The 6125-nt window shown below is 48.1% G+C and overlaps 1 pseudogene; it reads right to left on the minus strand.

Annotated features, from left to right (window-relative positions):
- Nucleotides 1-2484: 2484 nt before the first annotated feature.
- LOC119449044 (uncharacterized) lies at nt 2485-3171 on the minus strand (annotated as a pseudogene).
- Nucleotides 3172-6125: the final 2954 nt, after the last annotated feature.

Below are 6125 nucleotides of genomic sequence, written 5' to 3' on the forward strand. Positions count from 1 at the left end.
TAACGTCGAAGTTGAAGCCTCCCAGCAAGATGACATAGCACTCACATTTCATATACACATCTAGTTTTTTAAAGAAGTCACGGCATTCTCTTTTATTATTTGGGGAGTATATGCAAATTGCTCGCGATTGAGGAACCCACAGCAAAAGATCGCACACGATCATTCGACCTTCGTCACCAGCAATTAGAGATTGCACAACAATTTCTAAAGATTTGCGCTATAGCAAAACGCAGCCACCGGAATTGCCGACAGCGTGAGCAACGCAAGCATTGTACCGCGCTCTAAATGGTTCGAGCATTCGATCCATTCGTTCTTCACTATTCAATTTTTGTTTCAGTAGAGTGGCTATGTCCACATCATTCTCGTGAAATAACCGGCTGACCTGGTACTGCCGCCTTCTGGCCCCGAGGCCTCGGACATTGAGCGTACCAATGCGTAGTGCTATGTGGTATTTTGAATCCATCCTTGCATTGTTGTTTTTCCGAAAGAGAAAACTGGACCTCCAGGTTAAGTAAACCCTTGCATTCTGCCGTTTTGCAGTAGGCGCGAAGTACCTTTCATAACAACAAAAACAAAAACGGCCGAACTATACCGATGTACAGAGCCCATCCCTCACCTCGTATAAAAGGCATTGCTCGGCAACGCCCTCGTTATTACGGGGGTGCCTTCGTTACCGTCGGATGGGGATCCAGCGGAACGTTAGGCTTTGGTTTAAAAGATGACCGGCGGTACGGAGTGTCTTTTCTGGGTGGCTCCTTTACCTTCTCACTGCAACCGTCGTCGCCTTCCGAAACTTTCCCGTGTGTCCGCTTCGCGGACGAGCTGCTCGCGATGTCCATGTCTTCTTGGTCATTACCCGGCGAGGCCGGACTGTTATCAGAGGCGTCTTTGACAGCGCACGTTATGGTGGCGGTTTGCCTGCTGTACACATGGCACATCACCATTTTCACTTTGAACACTTTTCACATTCTCTCCAACGGAAGTTTCAACTGCTGGAGACGTAGGTTCGCTGACCTTGTCTCCCGCAGCCTCCGCCGCGTCCACCTCGTCCATGATGTGCTCTACGGGGTCCTCCCGGCTCCTTTGGCCTGCCACGCTCGCGTAAGCCTTAGTGCACTGGCTATCATCATGTCCGAAGCGACGGCACAGCTTGCACCTTGAAACGCGGCATTTCGGCGAATATGCCCTGTTCGCTGGCACCGCAGACAAAGCGGTGGCCTTCCGGGTACAACCAGAAATGCCAGACACTCCTAGCTGGTGCGGCAGGTCGTCCAGAGTAGGGCCAGCCTTTTGTTGCAGACTAACCGTCCGTGTCGAAGAGCCCTTATTGCTGAGTCCTGGTACACGCCAATGCTCTCTGCAAACATCCGTCACCTTCCCAAACGGTGCGAGAGCAGTGCGCACGTCTCCATCTGGTATGTGGTGAAGCAGCCAATAAAGGCTTAAGCGCACAGTATGGGTGCTCGGATCTATCACGAGGCAGCGGTGATTCTGCACAGTCAGGTCGGTCACTGCGAGCAACTTCTTCATTCCTTCCGCATTCTTGAAGGTCACCGCCCATACGTGATTCATCTGAAACGCCCCCAAAGCAACCACCTCGGGAAGCAACGAGGTGGTTGCTTTCCCAGACGACTCAAAGTGTCTCGGAAGCCCTCATCTCGAAAAGGCCTGGCTTTCACGCTGCCGTGAAGGAATAAATTATTTAAAACAGACGAACGTGATGGCAGTTGAGGCAAAATATTGTCATAGTCCTTCCCAAGCAACCACGGATATCAGCAGGACGTCCGTGCAACAGCCTTATATCCAATGCCAGAAAAGGACGTCCATCAGACGTACAAAGGACATCCCAATGTGGATATCCGTTTCTGTAGTTTGAGGGACGTACCAGCGATATCCAATAATGGATTCTCAAGGGATATCCAACGTATAATCCAAGGGTTAAAACGCAGAAACCGTACTGCCGAGTGCGGCCATATAAAATTTGTGTATTACGGAAATTAAAATTGTATTGCCCTTATCACTTGATTGTTGAATTATAAACTTGTAAATTATTGAAAGCAGGCAAGTGCATAGGAAACTTCCATTAGTCTCCTACTGCATGTTACGAGACTTGCAGAATTGATTTTTACACTCTAAAATGTCATTCCTTGGCAGCAGTGCGCTTCTACAGCCTTTGTAACAGTCCAATTCAGATCACTACAGCACTCGGCATTTAGCAGCTCAACTATATAATTTTTCAGAGCTGTTTTGTCATGTAGTGTTTATTTTTTTTTGCAACCTTTATATTTAAGTACTTTTAGTTTGAACTGTTTTATTGCACTTTAAAACCGCTGGAAATTTACAATGTCATTCATTATCAATACCAGAGGTGCGTGTTCTCTTGATGCAAACAATGAAACAAAAATATGACAATGTTTTTATTTGCTGATTGACTTTTCAGATCACGGAAATTACATATATACAAAAGAAAATATTTCTGTCTTTTCATTTCTTTGGTGTGCATCGTTCCTTTGAGCGGCGCAGCCAGTCCTTGATTTGGTGTTCGATTTCGCTCCATGTGGCGTCCTTAAGGTATTTCGGCCGTCGTATGGCTTCTGGAGTGAGTTGATGAAACTTTTCAATACAAAAGCAGTTACACAATTCCACCACAAATTAAACTCACCAAAAAGCACCTTGGGAAGCTGAAGGTCCCGGAACCGCTCGTTGCCTTTGCGACCATCCATACTGAACCGCGCCGTTTTACTGTCATGAATCATGTGACCCAGCATGGTCTTCACAGCGACATTGATTGTCTTGGAACTGAGGCAAGTCAACTCCACAATCTGGAATGAAGAACTGGATTTAGTCATGGGGTCTGATTGCAATGCTACTTACAAAAGTATGTTGGCAAAATGTTGCAGCAGTGATAATATTTAAGAAATATAACACATGAAAAAATCTAAACCTGTATTGTAATGCTAATGGCAATAACTCACCAAGGCTTCACGCGTGACCTCAGTGAGACTGGCGTCAAAAGCTTTGACAGCGTCAACAGATGCTAAAGGCTCGGTCAGAACTGCTAGGTGGGCTGCTTTCTGCAGGCCTCTCTCTTGTGGTGATAAAAAGTGACAGCATCTCTATGATTTCATTTTGCGTGTACCTTAACACGCTCATTGTGGTGAGCATGCGCATCTAAAGATCTAATAGAAATAAAAATTGATAAAACACCACAAAAATTCCGTAATACTCGACTTACCAGCACAGCTCAACACATTTGTGCAGTTCCTCAGTTGGCCTAAAACGAAAAAGATGATTAATTTTTTTTTCACACGCAAACCAATAAATGCAGTCTACGAGAAAGCAAAGTATGCCTTCTGCATTATCATGCATAGATATCAGAGGCTTTCAAGTACTATGCAATAGTGAAAGGATGAAATGCATTCAAAATTAGATGACACGTCACTTAGAACTAAGACATCTGAAAACCACGCAGTCTATACCTTCGCAGTGCTGCTCTGGTGCACATACTCCTGCTTATCTCGGCTGCGATGCACCACCCACATCTGCAGATCATCGAGATATGTTGGTGCGAGCATAATATACCACAATGTGTACACCATGGTGGTGCTGCCCTGGTGTGAGCACACACCAGGGCAGCATGTGGGCGGTGCATCGCAGCCCGTTGCGGCTGCGATGCACCGCCCACACCTGCAGAGGATCAAGATATGTTGGTGGTAGCATAGTATAACACAAAGTGTATACCCTTTTGGTGCAGCTCTGGTACGCATACGACTGCCTGTTGCGGCTGTGATGCACCATCCACACCTGCAGAGGATCGAGATATGTTGGTAGGGACATGCTGTGGAATGAAAATAAAATAAAATATATACATGCTGCTTTTACAGGAAGCGGTGAGGTGTTTGTAGGGATCTTCGTGGTGTGGGTCTTCCTGGTGCCTGGCTATATGCTGTGGAAAGGAAGGGGGAAATAATAAAAATATTATGTATGGATACAAGAAGCTACACCTACCACCAGGTTGACATGAAAAAACTTCCCTATGGGTTTTATATATAAACAGTTTTGCCTTCGCAATTATGACATTTTTAGTTCACGAAGGTTCACCAATGAAAATTTGTCCAATATATTCGTTTGACAGCAACAAGAGTGGCTATAAAGTGCAGGTTCAGGTTAACCGACCTGGCACGCATTTGCGTGGAAAGTGACCATATTTTAAGAACAGACAAATAACAGATGCTGCCTTGAATAATTCTCGAAGTGACAACATTGGCCTTCTTGTGACATAACTAAATCACATTGCACGAGCTGCGCAGTTCAGTGAGCTCCGACAGGGCACCCGGCAGGTCATTTTTCTCGGACTCTCTTGAGGATTCCAGCCAATGTGCAGGACGAACTCTTTTCTGCTTCAGAGGATGGTCGTCGTCGGATGTAGAAACTTCCGATGAGAACATAGCTTGTTTCACCCATCCTCGTACGGACCGGATGCCATTGTGCACATTAGAAATTATCGTGGAGCGCCTCGATAACTGTGGGCAACTCTGTCGGCGCAGGTCAGCCAGACGCAGAAGAAGGCCACCAGAGACACAAAGAGAGGTCTTTATAACATGAAACGGCACATGGGACTAATACAGAAACACATGGACCATACACATAAGCTGGGTAACTGTGACGCTCGAGCACTCACAATGTCAATCAGGAGTTTCGGCCTCGTGGCGATGGCTGGGCGGACTTGGCTCCGACGGCGGTGAGTACGGGCCACGGTTGAAGTTCAGGGTGGCACCAGGACGTAGCCCGGTTCCGGTGCGTTAGCTCTGGGACGTAGCCCGAGCTCGGTACCGTAGCGGTGGGATGAGAGCCAGGACGAAGCCCAGCACAACACTGGGGTGAAAGCCGGGACGACACCCAGTTCGGAGAACAGGACCAGCGCTCAGGGACGTAGCCCGAGCCTGGCAGCACGGCAGCGGTCGTGCGTGCAGGGACGAGGCCCAGCTCAGCAGGACCCACGACGATGGTAGAAGCCGGGGCGGCGCCCGGTTTGCAGTACAAGACCGGGATGCCGGGACTTGGGCCGGCGTTCGGTCCGCTCCATAACGCTGCACTGCCCGTTCTGTCAGCCTAGCTGCCCCTTCGTTCCACATGGTCTCTCCCGGCAGGCGCACCGACCACGCGCACCAGCCACGCTCACTCCCGCACTTTTCGGCCCCGCACGCCGAGCACAAGCATGAAAATCCCGCGCATTTCATCTCTCGGCCCCGCACACCGAGCACAAACATTATACTGGCGTCCTCCTACCCCACTTCCCCCTGTTCAAGAACGACGCGGCGGTGAGGTAGGACGCGTCGACTAAATGCGCGTAACACACAACACAGAGTGTGGAGTTCATCCGTTCGCCAGTGAGTTCTGTCTTGTGGTCCGGTAATTTCACTTTACACCACATAATGCACTGCACTATTCGCAATGTTGACTAACTCAATGTTCCAAACACTTTGCATGAATAAATTGTTCTCTGCACACATTTGTTAAAGCTAACAACTCAACTGTCCGAGGTCATTCCTAAATGATATTCCTTATTTATCATACCAGTTACACCTTTTCACTTTTTCCGCCTTTTCCTAAACTCCCATGCTTGTCTACTTTCTTTCTGCTTGCTTCTCGCTCCTACGTCTGCGGATTTCCTGTACCAGTCTGCATGGTCCTGGTTAAACACCGACTTCATTTTCTGCCTCATCGAACAGGACGTCTTATTCAGCACACGCGTTTTCTTACGCTGTCTTGCTTTAAACCTCCTGTACAAGTTCTTCCTACCCTTACATTCTGCCTTACGTCTGGGGCGATTCGGGTATCTACCGGCTTTCTCGTTGCTCTGTTTCTCTGAATATAAATAAATGCCTCATTATGTCTGGTGCCTGGCGACACCTGGTAATATTTTCGATGAGTGACTCCCTGTCGTTCTGAGGTGAAGCTACCTCTTTCTCTGCAGTGCTCTGCTCCTTGTTTACGCGAACCTCGATCGGGAGGTCGACCATTCTCTTATCCTGGTCACCCAGCATCAAGGGCCCCTAAGTGGTGCGCGTCTCCACTACGATGACACGGCCGCTATCTAATCTGCCAACTTCTTCTAACATCTT

Source organism: Dermacentor silvarum, chromosome 4 (assembly GCF_013339745.2).
Source record: "Dermacentor silvarum isolate Dsil-2018 chromosome 4, BIME_Dsil_1.4, whole genome shotgun sequence".
NCBI lineage: Eukaryota > Metazoa > Arthropoda > Arachnida > Ixodida > Ixodidae > Dermacentor > Dermacentor silvarum.